Source organism: Fukomys damarensis, unplaced genomic scaffold (genome assembly GCF_012274545.1).
Source record: "Fukomys damarensis isolate Sample0158 unplaced genomic scaffold, DMR_v1.0_HiC HiC_scaffold_15, whole genome shotgun sequence".
In the NCBI taxonomy this organism is placed as follows: domain Eukaryota; kingdom Metazoa; phylum Chordata; class Mammalia; order Rodentia; family Bathyergidae; genus Fukomys; species Fukomys damarensis.
In genome coordinates, this window is record NW_022900927.1 from 34,864,154 (window position 1) to 34,890,894 (window position 26,741).

Here is a 26,741-nt window from a genome sequence, read left to right on the forward strand (position 1 = left end):
GATGATTTAAAAAAAAGAGTGTTTTTTGTTTTTTTTTTTTTTTTTTTTTTTTTTTTTGGTACTGGGGATTGAACTCAGGACCTTACACTTCTGAGGCAGGTGGCAGAACTGAGCTAAATCCCTGGCCCAGTTCATTGTTTTTTAGACGAGTCAATTTAGTTGGTTGACTGTAAGGCATAAATAGCATGACAGAAAGACATGGCAGAGGAAAAACTACTTAACCTATGGCAGCCAAGAAGCAGAGAATTTAAAGGGAGGTATCAGGTTCAAAAATATACCTTCTAGTGACCACCTCCAACCAGGCCCCACCTCTGAGTACATGAAAATTTTGCAGGACATTTTAGATCTAAATCCCAACATTCTTAATTTCTATAGATTTGATTACTGTTATTTGATTATTTTGGTGGGACCATGTTTCCCTCATTATTCATGATTCTTGTTACTTTATGTGATAACTGCCCATTTGAAGTAGACAGCCAGATGAACTAGACATTTTAGATGGGCTATGTAGTGAGGTTTGCTGGAACCAGTGGTATTGAATATTCACACGGGTTGTCAAGGTGCCTCTGTCTATATGAGAGTGGTTTAGCCATGAAACTGGGTCAACGAAGTGGCCTGAGTATCAGGTCTGTGGAAGCCAGACTGAACTTGAATCCACTGGAGCTAGCTTCATGATTGAGCCTACATGGGAAGACTTGAAACCTGTATCTGCAGGAGCCAGAAGCCTGAAGTCAGCCTGAAGCCTGAGCTCATTAGGGCCAATCTAGCACTGAACAAGGCTTGGTTTCTGGATCCATGGAAATGGGACTGGCCCTGAGTTCATGGTGGTAGGCCTTGAGTCTCAGTCTCTAGAAGTCTTAGCCTTGGGTACAGGGGGTTTAGCTGGATGCCTGGATCTGTGGAAGCTGTTTTGGCAGAATCTATTTGAGCAGGGCTGGAATCTGAGTTTCCTGGACTGTAGGGCTCTAGCACCTGGCCTGATAATGAAGTAGGCTTGGAACCTCTGTTCATAAGAGTTAGCTTGAAACTGGAGCTCAGGGGGCCAGCCTGGGATTGAGGTGAGCCTGGAGCTTGTTTCCCTAGAGACCAGGGTACTGAAGGACAGACTGGTGTTAGGCTGGGCTTGGATCCTAGGGCTAGAATGGGCCAACCTGGAGCCTAGAGCCATTAGGGGATGTCTACCATTAGGTTCCTGTGTTAGGCTCTGTGCTGGGACTCCTGGCTAAAAGTTGTACATTCCCTTTACTTTCTCATCCTCATGTTGAAGGTATTTCTCTGCACATTTGTGAGATGAGTGACACAATTTTATTCCACTTTTTTTTTTTTTTTTTGCTGCTGAAACAAAATACACTAGACCAGGTTATTTATAAAGAACAGAAACTATTTTTCTCATAGTTCTGGAAGCTTAAAAGTCAAAGATCAAGGCCCAGCAGGTTTTTGTCGTGTTAGTGCTGTTGTTTCCAAGATGGCACATTATTGCTGCACTCTGTGAAAAGCAAGAACTCTATGTTCTCACATGGAAGGAGACAGAAGGGCTAGTGAGTCAAATATCTGAGGGCCTCAGTCTCTTTCATGAAGGTAGGAGCCCTTATGATCTAATCATCTCTTAAAAGGGCCCACTACAGAAACTATCACATTATCTGTTAAATTTCAGCACCTATCTCAAGGAAAACAAACAAACAAAAATCTGCATTTTGGAAGGGATTCATTTATTTGTGGAGGAGATTCATTTAAATTATAGCCCAATAACAATGTAAAACTGTTCTTCCTGACCTTTTCCATGTTTGTTTTTTTTTTAAATTTTTGTGCTACATCCAATTCTGTTATCGCTCACCTGGATACTTTTGCTCTTATGAAAGTATTTTGAAGTGTGGGTAATCATTCAAATGGATATTTCTGTGAGGAGACAAGTGTTTGTCCTATTTTACTATCTTGCCGATGCCTTTCTCTAGTCATTTCATTGTTCTAAGGTCTCAACATAATTTTTACTTTGTCAAAGACATTTGACGTAATTTACCAATAGATGGCACTCCAAAGTAAAGCTAAGTATATAACCTACTGTTGCTACCCAACCCCCCTATTTTTCATTGATTATAGATTAATAAGAATATGGCTATCATAAGAAAAGTATTTCATATTTTCTTCCACAGTACATTCGTCACTCTGAGTTGGCAATTAGATAACTTTTGTTACAGAAGACTAGGCAAATTAATGTTCCACACAAGAAATTCTAAGGAAAGTGATAAAAGTAAAAACATTACGTCTGGCTTTCCAACAAAATTTAGAACTGAGACGCAAAATGTAAAAACACGATCAAATGAAATGGAGAAGCAAATTGCTGCTATATATTCACAAATCCACTAGTTTATAGAAATCTGACAAACTTGAACTGAGTGATTGGCAGTTTATATTATTAAAGTAGTTCTTCAAAAACAATTTCACTCAGGCTTTTTATTGCATCAGGTGGTCAGAATATTCATTTTATACATCAATTATTGTATTTGCTGTTTTATGTGGGATCTCTTTTTCTCTCCCCCTAATTAATGATGTGATTGTCATGAGACTTTATGAAATATAAAATAACATACATTAGCTTATTTCATATTTGACCTTCACACTAACAAGTCTGGGATGTGAAATATTTTTATGCTGATATTAAAGTTGACTCTGAAAGATTAAGTGATTTAAGTCAGCTAATAAGCTAGTAAGCTGTAGAGCTGGGAATAGAAACCAAAATTTTGTAACTTCAATGCTCATTTTTATCATGTTACTCTTTCTTTTTAATGCACCTTAGATTTCTGTAATATGTCAATTTCATTTATATATGTAAAATTTCAATTTTTTAAATAAAATTTAAAGGCACACATACCTCTTCTAATTTCTGTATTTCTATCTTCATCAAAATTCATGTTGAAACTCAAGCACAGGCGCCACAGTATTAAAAGAAGAGAATCTTGAGAGGTGATTAGTGTCCTCACAAAATGACTCAAGATTAAAGGAAGTACTTTCTTGCCCCTTTACTCTTCTATGTGAGCAGTTTGTCCCTCTTTTGTCTTTCTGTCCCTTCCTCCCCATAAAGACATTTGGATGGTACCATTCATGATGAACAGGTCTTCACTACACAAGGAATGTGACAGCACCTTGGTCTTGAATTCCCAGTTGGTAGAACAATGAAAAATAAACTTCTTTTAAAAAAATATTATTCAGTCTTTGTAGCAGCACAGATTGACACTTCTCTATGCCAATATTACAAAATATACACAGGTCTCTTTGGTCAGATTATATATATATATATATACTTTGTTTTTCCTTTTCAACCTCTTGCTTTCCTTTTACATGAACTTCTTTCCTAAAGTTAAAGAATCACATACAACTAACTACTGTAACTATGCCTTTTTGCTTTACCTTCTGCCATGTAAGGACACATAAACAAGGAACCATTTTGAAAGCATATGGTAGTCTTTTCCAAACATATGACATGCTAATCTGATATACACTGCTCAGTCTTAAGCATTTTGTTATAGCTACAAAAATGAGCTAAGATAACTAGTTAAAACACTGTGTCCAAAAAAACCAAAATCTTCTTGTATTCTACCCTAAAAATTCTCTTAAACCCTCTTTAAAATTCTCAGGCTTCAGGTCAATTGTGATACTACTAAATTACTTGCAAAAAAGAAACAAGATACTTTTGTCTATTAATATTTTGGCACAAATTAGCTTATTATTATATCATTTACATTAGTAAGAACAAGTTTATGAAAATAGGACCAAGAATCTGGCAGTTTAGTTGGATAAAGTATCCACTGGTCATTAAAAGTGAGGACTCTGAAAATGTACCAATAAACTCAACGAGGAAAAAAAAAAGTGAGGACTCTAAACCAAGCATAGTGGTGCATGCTTGTGATTCCAGCTACTTGGGAGGTTGAAGCAGCGGGATTACATGTTTGATGCCAACTTAGAAAGATCTTCACTCAAAATAATTTTTTTTCCCTCTCATTTAGTTTATTGGTACATTTTAGGTATACAGTACAGTTACATTCATCATTGGGATCTTGTACCTTTATGTGACAGGTCTTGGTTCTCATTTTTTCTCATTGTCCCTGCCCTCCCTTCACTCACTCATCCCCTTCCCATTTACAAACACTTTATTTCCATTTTTTTTATATTTTTTTCTAAAAGAAATTTTAAAAGGCTGGGGATGTAGCTTCCTGAGTTCAATCCCCACTACTGGGGGTGTGTGTGTGTGGGGGGAAGACTGGAAAGAAACAATATACCACAGAATATATAATGCAAGAAAAGTCCCCAAATAAACAAAGTAAATCCATAATGAGAGGTATCAAAGTGGAGTATACCTTTGAAGGATTATATATGGGAAGGGAGCACTAGGGGAGCCTTTTACCTGAGAATGTTCTCGGTGGTTATTATATAGGCATATAACATCAGAATTCATTGAACTAGTTGGGTGCTTCACTATATGTTATACCTTGGTTTTGAAAAAGTTAATTTTTTAAGTGAATTCAGTCAATTCACTTAATTAAGTCAGCCAATTCAGGGTCTACCGCTAATTAATATTATGAACATACACAATAGTCAGCTTTTCTGTTCTTGGGACAAAGTATCTGAACACCCATAGTTTTAAAAAGTTTTATTTTAACTCATACTCTCAGAGGGTTCAGTCCATGGTCAGCTGGTTCTAAGGAAGAAATGATGTGGTGGAAAGGCATAGTGGAGAAAAACTCTCAATCTATGGCACTCAGGAAGCAGAGTAAGAAGAGACTTGGGATAAGAATATGCTCTGGCAGATCACACCTCCAGTGGCCCATATCCTTCAACCAGGCCTCACCTTCTGATGAGTTATAAGTCATCAATGAGATTAATTCACTGATGAATTTAGTGCCCCATAATTCAATAACCTTCCAAAAGCCCCACCCCTGAACACATGAGACTTTTGGGGAACATTTTAGATGCAAACATAACACACGTTATGTTGTAACCTCTCTAAACCATAGACATCTTATCTAAAATACAGAATAGTATTTGCCTCAATGGAGTTGTTGCTTGGATAAAGAGAGCTAGCACATTAAGTGCTCAGGAAATTTTGCAGACATTGTTACCATTATCATTACCACTACTGCTATAGCGGGGAGGATGAAAAGTACACAACCAAAGAGAGAAACTAGATTCCACATGTAAGACTGCATTAATTAACATGAAACTAAAGAAGAAGAAAAAGGACTAGCTTGAGTGAAATATAACCAAAGGTCACACTGGAAGTGTGTGGGCAGAATAAAAGCATGGCGTCTGAAGCATCCCAACAATGTCAGTAATGGTTAGAAGTATAGGCTAGTAAAGCTGGATTACCTGAATTTAAATCTAATTGATACACTTAGTAGTTCTGTGACCCTAATTTTCTTAGACTCTATATGATAATATAGAACATTTATTTTTGTAAGGAAGGAGCTCAGAGTGAGGAGGAAAAAAATAACTTTGTTTTAAAACTAGTAAATAAGATGAAAAAACACCAAAATGTTTGATTTCTAGTGAGACTTTAATCTTATCTGGGTTATTATCTGAAAAGGAAGGTTAATAAAATCTATTTCATAGTACTACTATGATACGTATAAGCTCAAATTATGTAAAAGCAACTCACACAGAATAGGAACCAAGGAAATGTTAGTTTCTTCCCCTTGAATTGTATATTAAAATTTTTTCAAGTAGAAAATATTGTGGTAGGGCCAAGAATTTAGCTCAGTGGTTCCACTGTCTGCACTTGCAAGTTTGATCCCTGGTGAAAAAAAAAAAGATATATATATACATGTATGTATGTATATAATATTATAATATATATTATATAAATGTATATAATATATAAAATATATTATATATATTTATCTATATAATATATATTATGTCTATATATAAAATGGTACTTTTCCTATTACTTAGTAGAGCTTCAACTTTGCTGATATTTTAATTTCTACACACACAAAGTTATTTCAAGTTGGCAAATGACTGAAGGTCTTTAAAAAAATTAATTCATTCAAAGTGACTTAGTAAGATACTATCAAAATAAAACATGAAAAAAAAAGGGTTGAGGATATAGCTCAGTGTGAAGGGCCTGGGTTCAACTTCCAGTACAATAATTTAATTGATGATTTATACTTCAAAGAATAAATATTGCCCATCTTAATTTAAACATGGCTTTTGGAAACTGGCATAAGTCTCACAAGTGGGCATAATGCCAAATATACAGATGGTTATGAAAGCTTAGGTGCCAGAAATTCAACATGACCACAGTTCATGCAGAATTTAAAAAACAGCTTTTCTAATTGGTCAAGTTCATCTATTAGAAATAGAAAACAAATTCTTACATGCATGACTGCTTAGTCTTCAGCAAAAATTTATAAATATTTAAAAAATGTAATTTATTTTTTTTATTCATTAAGTTTATTGGTACATTTTAGGTATACAATATGATGACATTCATCATTGGGAATTTGTACCTTTACATGATATATCTTCATTCTTATTTTTCCCCATTCCCCTGCCCTCCCTTCAACCCCTCCAGCCCTCCCTATTTACAAAGACTTCATTTCTATTTTTGCCTTTTCTTATTTTTTCTTTCCCCTACCCCTCCCACTTCCCCTTTAGACCTTTTCTTCCTATTTCACATTAATCTATTATATGTTTTGACTCTTATTTAAAGTTTCAGTTTCTCATACCACAGAAACTATTTGGTATTTACAGGTCTTATTTATTTCACTTAAGAGTATGGTCTTAATGTGCATCCACTTAGCTATACATGTTTCTAGTTTCTTACTGTTTATGGCTGAGCAGTACTCCATTTTATTAAAAAAAAATACATCTTCTTTATCCAATCTACAGTTGATGGGTAATTGGGCTGTTTTTAACTTTTAGCTATTGCAGACTGTGTTATGAACATGGGTGTGCATATATTATTGTGGTATGATTCTTTTAATTCTTTTGGAACGACACCCAGCAGGGGAAGAGCTGGGTCAAATGGGACCTCTAATCCCAGTAGACATTTATGAATATTTTATATTGAAATATTTTTGGTATCTTTAAAATCTGTCAGTATGCATAAGATGTAGATAATCTCTTTATTGTTATAGCTGAAAAAAAAATCTAAGTTGTCAGTTTATGGTAGTAGTTCTGCCCTCTGATGTCTTCTTTTGGATTCAAATTCAGCAGTCAATTCTAAGACACAGCAACGAAGATGTTCATTTTAGTGATATTTATAATAGAAAAACATTGGAAAATGTGTATATGGTCAACAATGGAGAACTGGTTAAATTAACTGCTCTATTTTTACAACAGTTAAATTATGTTATATGTATACTATGCTATGTAGGCCCTAATGCTATCTATGTTGCAGATAAATATTTCAAGAAATAGGAAATGATCATAATATACAAGTAAATAGTGTTTAACAAAATGGTATTTGGTATAATGCACTGGTACTTTTGAATACACACACAGAAAGGATGAAAACCTATTAATTAAATTTTAAGAGTGAGGTTCTGAGTGATTTGTGCTTTGACTTTTTCAGTTACATATAATTTTCAAACATTTTACTATGAAAATGTATATCACAAATGATTGTAAAACACTATTTCTGTAAAATAATATTTAAATTAATGGTAAGCTTAATAGATTAAAAGAACTCTTTATTCAGAAACTTAATGCTTCTCACCACATCTTTGCTACAGCCCTGGTGCAAATCATTATCTCCTCTCACTTGGAAAATTGCTTCTGCATCTTATCCGCCCTTCCAGCTTCTGCTTCTTACCACACTTTAGTCAGGCCTTTTCAACAAAATATTGCATCACTCTACTCCAAATCTAATGGCTTATTTCATTTAAAACTCTGTTGTCATGTAGTGACGTATGGCTGAGATTCTATACTGCTCTTTGTTAAGAATCCCTCCCCTCTCATTTCTTTATCTCTTACCTTGTCTCCTAGTGAGATCTCACTTGCTCACTGCTTTTAGGCCTTGTCTTTATATGCTCCCTCTGCATGGAATGCTCTTCTCCCAATATTCAATGGTTTATATGCTTTCTTCCTCCACATTTCTACTTAGTCATTTCAGAGAGGACTTTTCTTTCATTCTATTTAGTATTACAGTCCTGCATCCCTCATCTCTCTACTCAGGGTCCTATATTCCCTTTCTTTGCTTTATCTTTTTCTTGGTTCTTAACTACAGATAACACACCAAAACTTTTTTTCCTATGCGTGCCTCACTTTCTCTAGAGTTTAAGCACACATGTGGGGGATTAAGGTGTGCTTTGCTAACTTTAGTATCTGGCGTATCATAAATTGTCAGAGAAGGTAGTATGAGTAGAGATTTCATTCAGTCATCTAGTTTCTCAAGCCCTTCAGCAAGTTGTAGAATCTCAGAGAGCAATTTAGGTGAATTGAAACTTAATTTCTATATACTCTGTTTTTTAAAAAATCTGTCACATTGATAATCATAATGCCTATTTACCAATTTCATGTATTAGTCACTTAGGTACCCTAAAAATCCAAACCAGAAGGTTAAAAAATGATGATTTGGCTTTCTTAACTATTGTAAAATTTTTAAGGAGGAAAAGGATTATTAATCTGTTGCAACAGATTGTACTGAAAGGTTCTTCGTTAAATTTCACTTTGTTCATTACAAAAATATGTAAATTAAACAAGCTTGATTAAGCATTCTGCAATTTAACGGCTGTAATTTTTAGGTTCTAAATTCATAACCTTGTCTGACAAATGTAAAATGTGGTGTTATTTTCCTAGTTGTTTAATGATTATTAATGATCAGAGCAATGAAGCAATTATTTTGTATAACACTGGGGTTCCTTCATTCAAGAATCATTTTTTTATTAATAAGACCAAAAGAATGTTCTATTGAAACTATGATTTAAACTCAAGCTGATACCATTCACTTATAGAACACAAAATCTAAGACCGCTTATTAAAAATGACTCTCTCCTTTACAAAATCTGAACTTGTATTTAGTTTAGAAAAACAACAAAAAATTAGTTTAACAAATACTGTTACCAGAATTTTTAACACAGCTATACATTTTAATTTGGATTATGAGAAAACATGCTAATAACTCTACAATTATAATATCAAACACTTTTCCAAGTAAAAATTTAATAAGTATAGGTACTCACTGGGCTCTTACAGGAGACAAATTATAAGTTCTATTAGTTGCAGTAATAGACTTCTAGGGCTTTTATCACGATCTTGCACTTTTTTATGCAAAGGCATGCAATTTGTGCAGGATCATAGGACTCTGCTTTGATGTACTGTATTATCAAATTAGCTACTTGACACCCTTTTTAAAGTATGGATTACTTAACTTTGAGAAGATAATGTATAGGACAAATAGATTTCCATGGACAGTAATTATAGGTAGAGTAGTAAGGAGTGATATGGAAGCAAAATTTGGGGGAAGCTGAAAATCAATATTAACTATTCAGTGTGTCTGTACCTACAGATGTGAACTGAATTCACATGAAGTTCCAGCTCTAGCCAAAGCTCAGCCCATGAGATAATGTTTTTCTTAGCAGGAAAAAGTGGAGGTGTACAATGCTCATGGTGTAGGTTACTCAATCAGGTTAATATTTCTTCAATTTTTACAATAATTCTACTCAAAGTAATAGGTTAACCCTAACCCTAGATCTTGATAACTTCTGCAGTAGCTATTTCTCTAAAATTAGACTCTGAATCACTCTCCCCCAATTTACTCTAGAAATGGGAATATTCTGGCAGGAAATAATCATTAGGGATGAGGACTTAAAGTGAGTAGGGGTAGATATAAAAGATTACTTTGCGAGTTTTTCCTAAGGACACCCTAGATACATGTTTTATGTATCCAAAAATTAAAATCTATCAAATAGCAGGGATCTCATGACTGCTTTTATATTACAATAGTTATGCTTCAATATCTAGAGTAGTTCCACTGTTATATTTAACATTTGTGCAGATTGTAGAAGGGAAATGTAATGAAACCTCTTTAATTTCATTTTTAAAAATATTTGGACTCTAGATCTCTAGATATAAAAACAAAATACTCTGGTGTCAATTTAAAATAAAAACATTATTGGCTTGAACTTTATGACAAACTTTTTATGATTAACTTTTTACATCTGATAGCTGAAGCCTGTCACTTTGGCTACAAAGTGATTTGGACAACAGAACCCCAGCTACCACAGAGAGGGAAGGAATCTGGATTCCTAGCTCAGGGAGGCATATTAAATACTCTCTCAAACTTAGAGCCTTCAATTATGTAATAAAAAAGTATAATTTTGTATACTACTCTATAGATTTCCGTAAGTACATTCGGAGATATACATACAAAGGTAGTAAAATTGTGAGTGGTGCAAGTAGTAAAACAGTTGTTTTGTGAAAAAAAAAATCACTATTCTAACTGGTAAAAGCTGGTTATTTGTCTTCAGAAAATGATGGTCTAGTTTTGGAAGCTAAAACAGACAAGATAACCTATAAGTAATATGGAAAACAAATTCAGAAGAAAGAGACAATGTAGACCAGGCTTGAAAGAAGGGTTCTATGGGAGGGGAAACCCAAACTTAGCCTTTAAAAAAATTTTTTTTAGCAAGTGAAATATTAATTTCTTGCTAGTAAAGTTACCAAAGAATTATGCCTTTTTAAACAAAAGATACTGTATCTAAAGTTTTAAAAAGGTAGCACTCATTCACAAGTTTAAGGCCAGCCAGGGCAACTTAGCAAGACCCTGTCCCAAAAATAAAATTACTGACCTCTGCAGAAAAACAAATATGATGTACAGATTAATAAGGGTTTTCTTTAATTAAATTTATAATGAAGTTATCAATATATAGAAAACAGATGAAATAAAGCCAAACAGAATCGAATTTCTCATTTTTTTAAAGTACTCATACTGATAAATCATCATACTTGTTAGCCTTCCACTCAATTTATAGCATGAAATTACCATTTTTTCAACTAATCTCAAATTATTATTTTGGATTTCTATTATTTAGATTTGTTTAAGAACACCATTTTTTAAACAAGAAAAGTATATACTTGCTGTTACCTACACATACCAATATATAAAAATGTTTCTAATCATAGTTATTTTCAGTGCCATTTAAAATGGCAGTTCTTTATAATCTCAGGTAAAAATTTTAAAGCATACATATAGATATACATGTTATTATCTATGCAAAGGAAAATATACACTTGTAGGTGGTTTTATACATGGTGATGGCATGTCTTATTCACTCTTTTTGTTAGGTAAAAAAGGGCCAGGGATTTAGCTCAGTGGCACCACACCTGCCTCACAAGCTGAAGGTCCTGAGTTCAATTCCTGGTAGCTAAAAAAAAGTTGAAAGATAGTAAATTTATTGGAAGACAAATGTGTGTGTGTGTGTGTGTGTGTGTGTGTGTGTGTGTGTGTGTGTGAATACATTTGTCGATGAAAATTGTTCCCTCAGTTAAGCACTTGGCCGACTCCTTTGCCTGTTCAGACCTAACCTCAATTGAGGCTCAATCTGGTAGCCAATTTACTAACCATCTTTTGGGCTGGGGATTTAATTCAGTGGTGCAGCACCTACCTTGCAAGCGCAAGGTCCTGAGTTCGATCCCTGGTACCAGAAAAAACAAAACAACACAAACAAAAAAAACCCCATCTTTCTCCTAGTAATTACAGTCTCTTTTATTCTGATCTACTATCCTTCAGATAGTACAAATCACCTTTTAACACAGTATACATTATGTTCATTATTTATTGCCTGTATTTTCCTGCTACAATGTAAATCTCCACATGGTCAGGGATCTTCATTTATTCAATGTTGTATGGTGAGAGTGTAGAATATATTCTGGAATATAAAAATTACCTATTATAGACTTATTGAATTCAAATGAAATAAAATGAGACCAGAAGCAACATTTTCTATGGAGAAATAACTGTACTTCACAACGTGCTAATTTTTGTAGAAGTTCACTGTGTTTCTTGAATGGGTTTGTTGAGAATATACAAAAAAAATTACTTAAGGAGTATTAAATAGCTTGATGCCTAATTACATATGTACCAACAAGAACTTGATACGTCAGTACTTGAAGATCTTTTTCTCAAATGTTACCTTCTGAGATGTCTTCACTGCCCACTTGATATAAAAGAGCACCCCTTGTTATTCCATAGTTCTTTTGCTTCACTTTCCTTCATAGTTCTCAATAAGATTATGTTGAATAGTTTGATTGATTGATAACCTCCACAAAACAGGGACCTTTATCTGCCATTGCTCCTGTTCTGTTTTCCTGTTTGGCTCAGTGCTTGGTACATAGTATTTGTCAGCATGCATACACTGGAAATTTGTATGTGCTTGTGTTATTCTTCATAAAAAAGAATGATCCAATTGTCTCTAGATCTGAAGTTGGAGGGCAATCACTTATACTATTTCCTCACCAATAAAACAAACAAAAAACAGTTCTTCATGTGCCACACCTTATTAGGTGAGATGGTTTAAAGGTTTGACTAGACACATGCTAGGTATTATTGTACCAAATATCAGTAAAATAGTTACCTGGAAGATAGTAGATAATATTGTTTTAGAAGTAAAAATGCTGATTTAAAATTCTGTGAACTATTGTTTGACTTAAAAGGCAAATGCAAGAAGTGGAAGTCTACACTCCTTTGCTGTTTAATCTTACTTTTCAGTTTAAAATCTTGAATGGATAACAATATCCAGATTGACTGGCATTACTGCCTGTAAGTGAAAAATTAAAGTCTGAATGACACAGCTTTCTTTTCAATGTGTGGCAAATGCAAAAAGGAACTGGATTTTAAAGAATGATATTTCTGTAAAGGATGCTGCTTTTCTAAGTCTTTTATGTCTTTTTATGCTAAAAACTGTAGACATACCTTTAAAATACTTTCTTGCTTTCAATTGCATGACTTTACATAAGCACGTGTATTTTTAAGTATGTCTGTCTGGTTTACTAAAATGTTTCAACTTGTAGAGTTTAAACAAGAACAGTCTTACTGAATAGTTTCTCTGGTGTGAAAAACTATAATAGCACATAACATCCTAATGAGGTAATTGACAATGTGAAATAGGAAGAACAGGGCTAAAGATGTAGGGAAAGTGGGAAGGGTAGGGTAAAGGTAATAAGGGAAAAGAAAAAAATATGAGAAAATGAAAAAATGGAAATAAAGTGTTTGTAAATGGGAAGGGGAGGAGGGGTGAAGGGAAGGCAGGGACAAGGGGAAAAAATGAGAACCAAGACCTGTCATGTAAAGGTACAAGATCCTAATAATGAGTGTAACCGTACTGTATACCTAAAATGTACCAATAAACTCAATTAAAAACAAACAAACAAACAAACAAGAACAGTGTTTTCTCTCTCCCTCCCCCTTCCTCAGTCTCCACTGTCCCCAACAATAACAGGTAACAATAACAATCTCCTCCCTTTTTTTTTTTCAGAGCGTTGGCTCCTTTAATGGTGATAGATTCTGATTTTCAATCATTTTAGGTGCTTGAAACAGTCACAATCTAAGATGAAAGAATAGTCTTGTTAACTTTCAAGCTTCAATCTAAGCTCACTTCCAAACTCTTACCTTTTCTTCCTACCTCCTCCCACCCCAGTGCAGGGAGTGCTCTAGTGACATGGAAGATGTGTGAGAGAAATCTTGCTTTCAGACACCTGCTTCCCCTTCTAGGCTTAGTGCTTTTGCTTTGGGGCAGAAGGGATAGAGAAAAGGGCAAATGTTTACCTTTTACTAGTTAAGAACACAAATCTCATTAGATATTGAAAAACTCTGTGTGACAGTATCCAAAAGTTATACCAACGAGGCTTCTTTGGGAGATTCTACAGGAGCCTCTGATTACCTAGTTTCCTGATGGTGGTCATTTGGATGACTTTACCTGTTTGATTCCTCTTGATGAGGTCAGTCTTCAGTGGGACAATGGCTCAACTCATCTAACTTCCCTTGTGTTCCTACCACTGACAGCAATCTCCATTATATCTGCCACACTAAGTAATTGTCACAGAGGTCACGTTCTTGTTGTCTTGGCCTCCTTCAGTCTATCATCTCTTTCAAATTATTTTCTCTACACAGATTCTAGTTTAGAAAGTCTTTTACCAAGCCAATATTCAGAAGATATGTCTCCTCTTCTACTAGTAATCTCCATTTTTACAACTGATTCTCCTTAAACAACCCCCCATTCCAATTACATACTGGGAAGTGCCCTTAACCACAAACACTGCTTCTCTAAAAAGGCCTCCTTTGATCTCTTATTCCTATTAATTTTTGACTAAGGATCGATAGGTTTAAGTAGTGGTGATGGTGACAGGGCTTTTTGTGACATTAGTTTAATAGTGTTAGGCTATTTAACATTATTTGAACTTATAGTATGGAGAATTTAATACATTTTATTCTCAGCTTTCAGGCATAATTAAGATTATAGGGCGGTGGAAAAACTTTCAATGTTATATTTATCTATAAAAAATTCAGCTGTAACTAGAAGGTGTAATAAAAAAGTGAATGTTTACATTTTAAAAAGTTATAGTAAAAGGCATATTGCCATTAACCCCTCTGAAGATGCTCCCCCCTCTTCAAACACTTATCCCATCATTCTTGCCACTTTCTAAGCAGATCTTGAAGTCTTTTGTGAATGTCTTCAGTTGTGCTGTCTGCTGTAACTGCCTTGATTGAAAACTTTTTAGCTTTCAGTCATTTCAACTTTGGGGAAGAGCCCAAAATTTCATGATGCCAGATCCAGTGAATAAGGTGAATGAGGTCACACGTTTTTCTAAGCCTGCCTTACTGTTAGATGGCACTTGGCAGCAGCACTCACTAATTTCGGTAATATCTTGTAAAGATACTCATGAAAGAGGACACTCACAAAGTGGTAAGAATGATAGGATAACTGTTTCTGAAGCAAGGGGGTATTCTGAGGGGATCAATGGCAATGGTCTTTTACTGGAATATTTTGAACACAATTTTTTTTGGATCAACCTTTGTACAGTATTGTACTACCTCTAAGTGTTAGCTTAACACATTAATGTATTGTAAAACTTGCAGTAAGAGGATAAGAGAAATCTCTTGGTCCTGTTCAAAATATCTTCCCTGATACACAATTCACTTCCTATGTCATTTCTTAAACTGAAGTTGATAATCTCAACCTTCAAATATCGTATCTGTGGTGGATTAACTAATGGTCAACTTGGAGCACTCAGCTGAACTGAGTTAGCATGGCTTTGGGCATGGAAGCCCCACTTGAGGACAGTTGCCAATGGCATAAAAGGAGAACAGGGGTGGGGTGGGGTGGTGGTATGCTGCTGATTTTCTTGGAGAAGTTTGCCACAGCTAGATTTTCTGATATGAACTTGGCTGCTATCATCATCATAAGAGCAATCCTCTTTGGCCAGGAATGGCTGCTGTTCTTCTCAGGAGAGCTCTGTCTTCACCTTGAGTGTCACTTTGTGGCTCCAGTGCAGATCCCTCAGACTGGTGGCACAGATCCTTCACACCACCAACACAGACATTCTAGCTTCCACTGCTGGCCTTTGGGCATTCCTGGTGCAGATTCTTGATACCGACTTGTATGAGACATTGTCATAAGCTCTAGGCTTTAGGCTGGACTCGTGGAGGACACTGCCTTGGGCTCTAGGCCTTTAGCTGGACTTGTGCAAGATAATGCCATGAGATCAAGCCCTTGGCTAAATTCTTCAGGTCTGTACTGTGTGGACAGATCTCTTGCACTCCTCTGCATGACTTTTTGGGTGATTCTTATAAAATAATCCTATAAATTGTGTCCTGTATGAAATCTATTCTCTAGTAAACCCTGACTGTAACAGTATTCTCATCAAATGTAGTAATCATGTTTTGTGAGATATAAACTGAAATCTTCAATAAAAAAAGAACTAAGCCACTTAGGGCAGATATTAACATATTAAAAATAGCAACCAACTTTCTAATAGTGAAACTTACTTGGTTTAACTCACATTTCCTATGTTTAATTTACAATGGATTCCTTTGTTTTTTTTGTATATAAAAGAATACCAGTTGCTTATGAAACTAATGTACTGAAGAACTGAGAAACTCATCGTGGGTTTCTCTCTCATTCTCTTTCTTTTTGCAATCTGTTTAAGACACTGCACAAATTCATGTAAGTTCAATTTAATTTTAAAAAGTGCAATAAATACGTATGGAATCTGGTGCATTAAATACACATTTTCTTCTCCCTCTGTTACTATAGGAAGAGGACATTTTTGTTTTTTGTTAAGATTCCCAGACTTTGGGTCAGACTGAAACAGGTCTTCTCTACCATTTAGAAGTTTAATGTTTTATGATTTTTTTTCTTGTACTTCCTATCAAATATCTTCTCATGGGCAGCTGCTGAGTTTAAAAGTGATCAATTAATCCTCTCTGTGGGTTTTGCCATTTGACTGTTCTATGCTCACCTACGGGAGTTGTTATGGTTTGAATATGATTTCAGGTTTGTGTTGGAAGCTCGATTCTCAGTGTAATGATGCTGGGAGGCTGCAGAACTTTAAAGAAATAGAGCCTAGTGAGAGGTTGTTAGGTGACTGAGGGTACTATAGTTGGAAAGAGTTAACCTAGTTCTTATGAGACCTCAGTTTCTGGAAGAGTTCGTAGTTGTAGAAAAGCAAGACTGGCTCCTCCCTGCTCTCTGGCTTATTTTTTCACACAACAATCTTACCATTTTGATGCTATTTTCTATAAAGCCCCCACCAGAGCTAGGCAGAGGTTGTACCATGCATGCTCTTGGATCTCCAAAACTGTGAGCTAAATAAACATTTTTCCAATAAATTACCAGTCTCAAAGTATTCTGTTATAGCAGTGGAAAACATATTAACAAAAAGTTTACGCTCTTGAAGAACTGCTACATATTGTAGGCTGCTTAATAAAAAGGAAAAGACGTTTTGGGAGTATATCCCTCCAGGGCTATCTTTATCAAAGACATGGCAACAGTAGTAATTTTCATAATACAGATACTAACAGAAACTTCAGTGTTGTTAATAAAGCACAGTGTTTCATAAAGTACAACTCTATCACTGTTCTTAGGCAGTGGTTTTAAAATGCCGTATTATGACTATAGATGCTAGTTTATAATATTAAAATACAGTTATTTGAGAATTTTTGCAAATATTTTATAGCTATCCTGTAAGTATTTTTTATAAATGATGGATTTTGGGCTGAGGGTAGCTCAGTGATAAACCATTTGCCTAGTATGTATGTGTGAGGTCATTCTATTAGGTCTTCTAATTCTTAAAGTACTGAAGATTAAACCCACGCGTTGAGCTACATCCCCAGCCCTTTTTCAATCTTTTAAAATTTTGAGGTACAGTCTAAGTTACTAAATTGCCCAGGGTGGGCTCAAACTTGCAATTCTCCTGCCTTAGCTTCCCAGAAGATTCCACAACACCTAACTATGATAGGTCTTTAACAACCCTGGCAGTAATTACGAAAGGTGTAGTACCACATAAGGTAAAAGGATTAGTTAACATATTTATTTTAAAACTATTTAAAATATTTAGATGGCAGCATAATAAAACATCACAAGTCAATAGTATGAAATGTAAACATTTAGCAATATGCATGTTTCCTATCTCATATCTCGACAGAAAATATGTAATAGCCAGCTAGCACATTTATGTTTCTGTAACTAATAGCACTTATTCTATTTTCTTATATCTTCCCTTTCAAATACCTTATTAGTAATTTTTATGCTTTTTACTTAAATGTCTCAGAGTACATGGTCTTCCACATAACATTATCCCCACAGCAACTATTAGTTACTGAATATTTTGCTTCATTGTAAACCTTTCCATATGTCATCTGCCAAAATATTTCCAACTGTGAAAGGCACAGTAGTACTTCTATGCACAAATTTGAGGTAGCAAAACTGAGGCTTGGAGGGGTTAAGCAATTTGCCCGAGGTAATCAGCCTGTGTGTTCTAGCTGGATAAAATTCCATGTCTTAGTCACTCAAAAACTTCCAGGTGATAATCTTTACTCCTTAAATTTCTGGTGATGCACTAACATATTCTTCAATATGTGAGATTTTTCATAAAAACCTTTCATTTTTTACTTTTATTTCAAAAATCATCTAAAATTAATATATCTTACATCATAAGGAAGATATAAATAAATGGCACACTTGACTTGTGTCCATATTTTTGTTTATATTACAGTTAGAATCAAGGTATGTAAATTAAATTGTGCTGGGCTATGATAAAGAGCAAATAAATGAATGATGTATACATGTATGAAAGGCCGAATATTGTAACTGCTTGATTCTGGAACAAAAGTTTAAAAAATTACAGAGAGAAAAACTAGTGGGAAAATTGAGTTAGCATTTTTGAGTTATCACAATAAACCTGTACCACCGTAATTTCTAGTGATGATTTAACTCAGCAAAACAACTCTTTGTTACATCAAAATTAATGTTATCAATTTTAAGTATTTTCTTCCTAATTTTTTAGAAAGTAAGTTTGATAGTTAAAAGTGTTAAAAGCATAAAAAGTACACTTAGTTTTATATTTTCACATATCAGGGTGACTTTATAGTAAAAGTAATACATCACATTGAGTATCTACAGAAATTCTTAAAGAGCATTATGAAAACGGAGAAACAGCGTCTGTAAGGTTGGTGTACAATGAGAATACAATATTTGAATCAAAATTTTCCTCATGTAGGTCTTTCATATTCATTCGACTTTTAATTATTTTAAAACACAATCTATTATACAGGTGACAGTGACTGATGGAAGCACTGGAGAGTCACACATCTTTAATGTTCAGTTTAGAATATTAAGTCACTTTAATACTGCTATGATTAATCCTAAAGATGATGAGTAAAATTCAGCACATGGACAAAGATATCTAAGAGGGAAACATGGCACACAGGTTAACACATTCCCACTGGCAGTACATGCATGACTGTCCCACTGGGTGGCTTGTACCATCTGATGGATCTGTCCTGTGCTGCCTAATGGGAGTCATGCATATACCACCTGTGGTTCAGAGCTGCCTGGCAGGGAAACATACAAATTATGGCCCCTTCGTGAATGTACTGAACTGTAAAAGAGCCAGTTCATACATATGGCATACAATGAAACTGGGGAAGAACAGATTACATCTATAAACCATCATTCTTTTGAGAACTAAATGACAATGTATTATTACAATTGATAATAACATACATAGATACAGTATTTATGGTTGGTCTTTGTCTCTCAGTCCTGGCACAGAGCTCTTAAGTCCCTCATTCTAATTAGGTCATTGCCGTGGGTTTCTACATAGTTTGAGGTTATGAGCTGGTTGCCAAGGTGATCTAGCCATGTGATTTAGAGGGTTGGAATTTTTTTTCAGGAGGCGTACAGGGATCAAACTCAGGTCCTTGTGCTTGAGAGGCAGGCGGCAGAACCACTGAGCTAAATCTCTGGCCAGAGGGTTGGAATTTTTAGTATCCTCCCACCCAAATCTTCGGATGTTACTTTCATCAATGGCCAATGATGTTGTCAATCATGTTAATGCTTTGGAGTCTCCATGAAAAAAAAACGATTCAGAGATAAATAGCTGAACACACGAGACACCTAGAGGGTGGCACACCTGAAGCATGAAATCTCCATGCCCTTTTTCTCTCTTACCTCTTCCATCTAGCCATTCATGTCGGTCCTTGGTAATATCCTATATAAAAATGGATAAGCGTAAGTAAAATGTTTGAGTTCTTTAAGTCATTCCAGCAAATGACATGTTAAGAAAGGACCATAGGAGTCCTAACAGAGGATAGTTGACAAACTACTTTTGACTGGTATCTGAATTTGGGCAACAGTCTCGGGGAACTGAGTCCTCAGCTTTAAGTTGCCCTGTCCATCCTGTCCATGTAGGGTCAAAATTGAATTAGGCAACACTCAACCAGTATAGGCTGGAGAACTGATTGCTTCGGAAAATTTGTGGGATATAATCCCACATACTTCTTGTCTGGTTTGTTTAGCAGTGTGTGATACAGAAAAAACAGTTTGGTTTTCCCATCTTTCACAGACAAAATGCAATGCCTGGCACATAACTGAAACGAATGACAAATATTAAACCAGAACAGAATACTGTATTAAGGTGAGGGAGCATTTTTCTATTATTCTCAAAACTTGTTGTATTAATAACTTTTACATTCATATCTGGAATACAATTAAAAAAGGCTACAGAAAACATACAGATTTAGGAAAAGTTCCATGAAAGGAAAGCAGAACTTTGAAAGCTAAGCTAAGCTAAGCTAAGCTAAGCTAAGCTATCATAGTAAGGAACCATTCAAATTTTTATTTTACTTCTTCATTGTCATTTTAGCATTTTAAAGTATCAAATATTGTTTAAATATATGTACACATACATATTTTAGGTATGTCTTATGTCACTGTAGTCATCATTAGATTTCACAAAAGGCTGAGGTTAAGTTTTAATAAAGAGCCTCAAGCAATATACAATGCTTTTATAAGTTAACAGTAACTTCAACCTTTATGGATGATTTTAAAAAGAATACAAACAAATGAACTTGTCCCCTTCCCCAAAATGATGGCATCATTAAAGATGTTTGCCACTTTCAGTGAAAGACTCATTTTAGAATGATCGTTTCAGTTAAAGTCCATTATGTTCTGGGTTTAACAAAAATTTTTTAAGACATTATACTTCCATGATTTTGTGCATTTTCTAAAAATATGCATAAAACCTAAGCCTGTGATCCATAATATTTTTCTTTATTCTACTGAATTTGTTACAGATTGGGAAAGCAAGTTAAAAGCTTTATTCTGAAGGATTTCAGAGTTGAATGCTGGTATCCTTAACCTGTTGCTGACTTTTCTTAAACCACAGCAACTTAAGGCACCTTGGTAACTTAGTGAAATATTTGTCTCTTACTGAACAGACTTGTGATCATAACTATTTTGTTTAAATGAAACCGGTATCATCTTTGTCCTCACACAAAATTTCCAATACAGGTTTTTTCTCCCCTAATGAAGTTTACTGGTACATTTTAGGTATACATAATGATCACATTCGTCATAGGGAATTTGTACCTGTACATGATATATCTTCATTCAGAATCTAACTATTCACATTTAACTAGATAAATCAACAAGGGGTTCCTTTTTGAAACAAACTGCCAAAAAAAGCAACATGAAAATTTTATGTTAAACACGAAAGTAGCTCCTGAGAGCATGAGTTATGGAATGAAACTAACCTTAAGTAAAGGATTTTTAGATTGCCTCTCCCAAGTCAGAAATTTTCTTCAGAATAGACTTCAAAATCATTACTTCATTTCATTTTGATTTTCAAATTGAATGTACTTGTACTTTAAGGGTAAGCTGCTTTTTTAAAAAAATAGGTGAATTTTTAGCATTTTAATGATCATCACTAGTCTTTACAGTTCAAGAGGCACAATAAGCCTTTTATTGACCTATATATGAAAAGGTAATTTTTATTTTTATTTTAGTATTTGGTATTTTATTCTATTTATTATTTTTTGGTACTCCGGATAGAACTTGGGTCCTTGCGCGGTAGGCGGCAGAACCACTGAGTTAAATCCCTGGCCCATTATTTAGTATTTAACATATCAATTTTTCATTGCCAGCAAAAATATACTAGATGACTGTATGTTAATTTTATATTGATGTACTGTTAAGACTATCCTGAGAACTTTTTTGGGGAGGTAATTTTACTATTTTTAAAATGAAAGATAACAATTTATATATTGGTATTCTGACAGAGAAAACATGTTTTTCATGTAGTTAAATACTGACTTAAAATGAAGTAGTTGAGAAAGCTGAGTGTAATTATTTTGTTGCTACTTCTACATGATATAGGGCAATATTTTATTGTATTAAATTGATTTAAAAGGTTACAATTACATGGCATTTTAACTTTGAAATGATTTATAGATGTACGTCTAATTATTTTGGCAGGATAAGACAGTTGTTTCAGGTGACAGAAGCAGATATGATACAAAGTGTAGACATCTAGTACCAACTATTCTAATGTGATTTTTTTCATCATCTTAGGGTGCTAACTAGGCACTGGGAATGGACTGAATTAGAGTGATTTATTTAAAACCATCAGGTCAATTCCTCTGCCTGCCATTTAAAACACTACAAAATCCTGACACCCTACCCTACACAAATCCCACCAATCCCTTCAGATTTTAGTAACCGGCTCACACTCATTTTTGCCTACACCTGTTATGAGCTGAATTGTACTGCTCTCCCCCTAATTCGTATGTTGAAACTCTAATCTCTAGTACCTCAGAATGTGATTGCATTTCGAGACAGGGCTTGTAAAAATTAAGGTAAAATAGTCGCATGAGTGATCTGTAATCCAATGACTAGGGTCCTCATAAGGAGTTAGGAAGCCAGGCATGGGGGCATATGTCTATAATTTCAGCTTGTAGGCAAAGGCTGGATGATTGAAAGTTCTAGCCCAGGGTAGGCAACTTAGTAACTGTCTCAAAAACAAACAAAATAATAAACACACAAACAAAGAAAGGACTGCGCTGTAGCTCAGTGCAGAAGTCTTGAGTTCAATACCCAGTATCACAAAAATAAATAAGGAGTTAGGAAATCATGTGAAGAAATGTGAAAAAAGGTACCTGTGTTAGACTTCTAACACTTCTTGAGGAAATTTTTAAGTTACCCCCCAGTCTATGGTACTTTGTATTCTACAAACTAGCTGCCTTTGCTTGTTATTCCCTTCACTAAAACTGTCCCTTTTATCAATCCAAATTAGACACCATTCAACATGAAACGTCAGCCACTCAGTGAAGCTGCTCCCGACACATGAGCATTCTCTCAATTTCTCTCTCTAAACCATTAAAAAATATAGCCTCTAAATATATACATATTAAGCCGGGTGTGGTGGCTCACGGCTGTAATCCTAGCACTCAGGAGGCTGAGGCAGGAGGATCACTATGAGTTCGAGACCAGCCCGGGCTACATAGTGAGTTCTAGGTCATTCTTAACTACATAGTGAGACCCTGTCTCAAAAAAAACAAAACAAAACAACAATATATGCACATTAGCATTTCCTACCTCATAAGTAAATATTAAAGAATTTCATAAGTTAATATAAAAATATTTTTAAATGATTTGCATGGATTAAACTTTTGTGCTACTTCTGTTGCTGCTGTAACTATTTCTTTCTTTTTTTGGTACCATGGATCGAACTCAGGACCTTGGGCTTGCAAGGCAGCCGGTGGCACCACTGAGCCAAATCCCCAGCCTACTATTTCTTAATTATATATATTTTTCTAATTAAATCATTTTGTCTCATGGAAAGAAATTTGTATTTTTATTCTGTAGGCAACAGGCATCACTACAAAGTGGGTAAATTTCTAAGACATACACAGTAAAAAGCAGTATCTGGTGATAGTTTGCAAGACTAGAGGTAAAATTTAACATAGCAAGACCTTAATGCAGTGATATGGCTTGCATCAGAATGTCCCCCTAACCCTCATGCACTCAGGTTTTAGGGAGGTGATTGGATGACAGGGGTGTGGTACTCATCAGTAAATTAGTCACCTGATACATTTACAGCTAAATGTGCTCTTGGGAGAACATGGGTCACTGAAGGCGTGGCCTGGAAGGGTGAATCTCCCTCCCTCAACCCTCAATTTCTCTACTTCCTGCCACCATGCAATGAGTGGTTTCCTTCTCTGATCTACCTCTCTGCCATGCTGCCTTGCCATAGAGCCAGACAACTATGGACTGAAACCTCTACAAACTATTAGCCGAAATAAACATTTCCTCTTTGAAGTTGTAGATGTCAGGTACTGTGTCCCAGGGACAAAAAAACATGACTATGATAGTTTTTAAAATCCTGTTTCAAAATGTCAGATGGAGAATTATAAAGTTACAATTCAAAGAACAGCTGGAGGACTGGAGAGAAAAGGGTGGATCCTAGGCATACTTGGTAAAATGTACAGGAATTGGTGCTTAGTTAAGGAATGCAGAAAAGAAAAAAAGTTTAAGGTCTGGTAAGTGGATATATATGGCTGTTTTCCAGAATTATCCAGGTAATACTTTTAAAGTAGTATTATTAAAAAACTATGAAAACTTAAAAGTGATGAAAAAATGAAAAAAATTAACTATGCTAGTTACCTCTGCAAGATTAACTTAATAACTTGTGCATTTTGGTTAGGTACGTTTAAAATTTTTAAAAAATTGGAATTATGTTTTAAAACTTTTTTGTACTCAACTATAAATATGAGACATTATTTTTAATGGCTGAGTACTCTTTATAGTGTACATGTTGCTTAATCTAACAAATAAACAATGAAGTAAAGATCACTCTTGCAATTTTACACACATATTCATTTCCTTATGATACAGTTTCTAAAAGAGGAACTGCTGGGACAAAAGCACAGGCTCAGGTTTTTGAAACATACCAGAAAAACTGCACTCTAGAAACTTACTTCTTGCGGCTTAAGGAGCCCCCATTTCTCTGAACTCAGTACTATCAAGAAATAATCACATTTTAAAATAACTCCTGAAGACTACACTAATGTGCAACATATTTTGTCACTCTGTTGGGCTTACTACTAAACTTTTATAATATCACTACTCAAAATTTAAGATTCTTAAGTATTGTATAAATTGTATAAATTTTTCCCTTAACATTTTTTTCAACCTAAGTAATTTTTGAGGTACACAAAAAATTTAACACATATTTCAAAAACACACAAATACATAATCAGTATGTAATATTTTCCAGTAAGAGAAAATCTGTCAAAGGAAACCAATAGTATCGATATATTTTTTCTACCCCTACCCTACACATTTACTATGAAAATGCTTTCTGCTCTATCTCTTCCAGTAAAAACCCAACTAATAAAACTCTCAAATCAGAACTGTCTCCTTAGGAGTGATTTTTCTATCTTTATCATGTTCATGCTATTTAAAATTTGTGCTTTTTAAGTAAATACAGAGATAAAAAGAATAAGGCCCATTTTTTTGGCCTGAACAAAGTACTACATAGAAGTCAAACAGATAAAAATGGTAATACTTAATGTTATATAGTTGTATCCTATTTTTATCATGCCAGCCTGTCTCCAAATCAATAGTGATACTTTCAAAATTATTAATAGCTAGGCTAACAGGCTTAATATATATTTATATGTGCATATATTCATGTACTATATGCATTGCATTACATACACAGAGACACAGCCAACATTTTAACATGCTATTTTATATGGGATGCTAATATGAAAGGAAGAGAAAGCAGAAGAGTTAGGAAAGGGCAGGAAAGAGGACACCATCGGAAGAAGAGAGGGAGAAAAAGACAAAGAAATGTTTTATTACCATGTCAACTTTCCTGAAGTTGTACAGTGACTGAGCATGTGAGAATGTTTAATGAAACGAATGATGATGCAATACATTTTCTACTGGCTACACCAGCACCCTTTGAAATTTAAATAATTTTATACATCTACTAATAAGTAAACTACCTTGTATTAAAAAAACAACAAACCTTTTATTTCAGAGTAAGCTCACTGTACTTGCTGTTTCTTGCCTTTGGCTTTCAGTGATAAATTTAAATTGGATTACAATGATTTTTATGGAAGAAAAGGTGATTTTTATTTAAAAAGCATAAAAGTTTTATTAACTTTAAATCAATTATTTTTACATTAATAAATTGTCAATGAAATAGAAAAGTTTTCACATAAAACTACAGTTTCAAAAAACATAATCAGGGGATTTATTCTCAGTCATAATACCTAATACAATTAATTATAAAAAATGACGTTTACGGACACAAAAAGAGTTAACAGGAGATTACTGCAAAGAAAACCAGTTTAGTTTCATTTTCAATGACAGCTATTTTTGTGGAAAGCAGAGACTTCACTCCCTCAAGTTTCCATCAAAGTCATAATTTCAAACGATCTCACCGGTGGCACAGCTGGTAACTCAGGCTTACAAGGGGGCCGGGGGTGGGAGCTAGACAAAGTGCTGTAAAAATAATTCGGCTGAAGTCAGTTTGCACCACAGTGTGTTTAAAACCTGCTCCCTCTTAGTACTTCCTACTATCAGGCTAAAATTAAAAATAAAAGGAAGGGGGAGCGAGTAGGCACCAATGTTTTCAGCAGAGGGAAACTCACTTCTCAGGAGGCGACGGTGACGTGTTGCGGGGTCTCGAAGTGCGGACACGGCACCTGAGGATGCAGGATCTGCGGAAGAGACAACGATCCGATCTACTCAAGGTAGGAGTTAGGAACCAGCTCCGTGAGGACGTGCGGGGGGGGGGCTGTCCCCAAACACAAACAAGCTCTGAGTCCCCCAGGGGGGCGGACCCATGTTACTTCACTATTCCCCGCCCCTGGACCCCGGCCCCTTAGCCTGGGCTCTGGGAGAAGCAATCGGGCCTGGGCTGCAGAGGCCCCGCAAGCTCTAGCAGCCACAGTGAGCCACACGGCTCCTTGCGTCAGAGACACAGTATAGCCGCGGTGAGGGTGGTGAGAAAGTGAAGGGGCCTCCCCCTCCCTACTTACAAGAGCACGGAAGCTGCCCACTCACCCCCAGCCCTGTGTCTGGTCCACAATCGCTGCTCCCACCTTTCGCTGCTGCCTTAAGGGAAGCCAGAGCGACGGGGGTCACGGCGGGGGTCAAGGGGTAAAGGTCTTGCTCCCAGCAGCCTCCGCGGTGGATACGTCGCCATCTTGGATCCGCGGGACAAGAAAATTC

The 26,741-nt window shown here is 35.3% G+C and overlaps 1 long non-coding RNA gene across 8 annotated transcripts in view; it reads right to left on the reverse strand.

Annotated features, from left to right (window-relative positions):
• The window catches only part of LOC104857536, a 96,558-nt gene extending 69,823 nt beyond the window's left edge, over positions 1-26,735 (reverse strand). For 3 of the 8 annotated variants that reach the window (XR_778877.3, XR_778875.2, XR_778878.2), the window contains exons 1-3: positions 26,574-26,735; positions 26,159-26,227; positions 19,668-19,707 (exon numbers count right to left, since the gene is read on the reverse strand). This is a non-coding gene — a long non-coding RNA (uncharacterized LOC104857536). Of the gene's footprint in view, positions 1-11,680; positions 11,868-18,657; positions 19,563-19,667; positions 19,708-25,730; positions 26,010-26,158; positions 26,228-26,573 lie in introns of those variants that run through there. The other 5 variants (XR_778876.2, XR_004517288.1, XR_778880.2 and 2 more) reach the window with 4 other exon arrangements.
• Between the last annotated feature and the right edge of the window lie 6 nt (positions 26,736-26,741).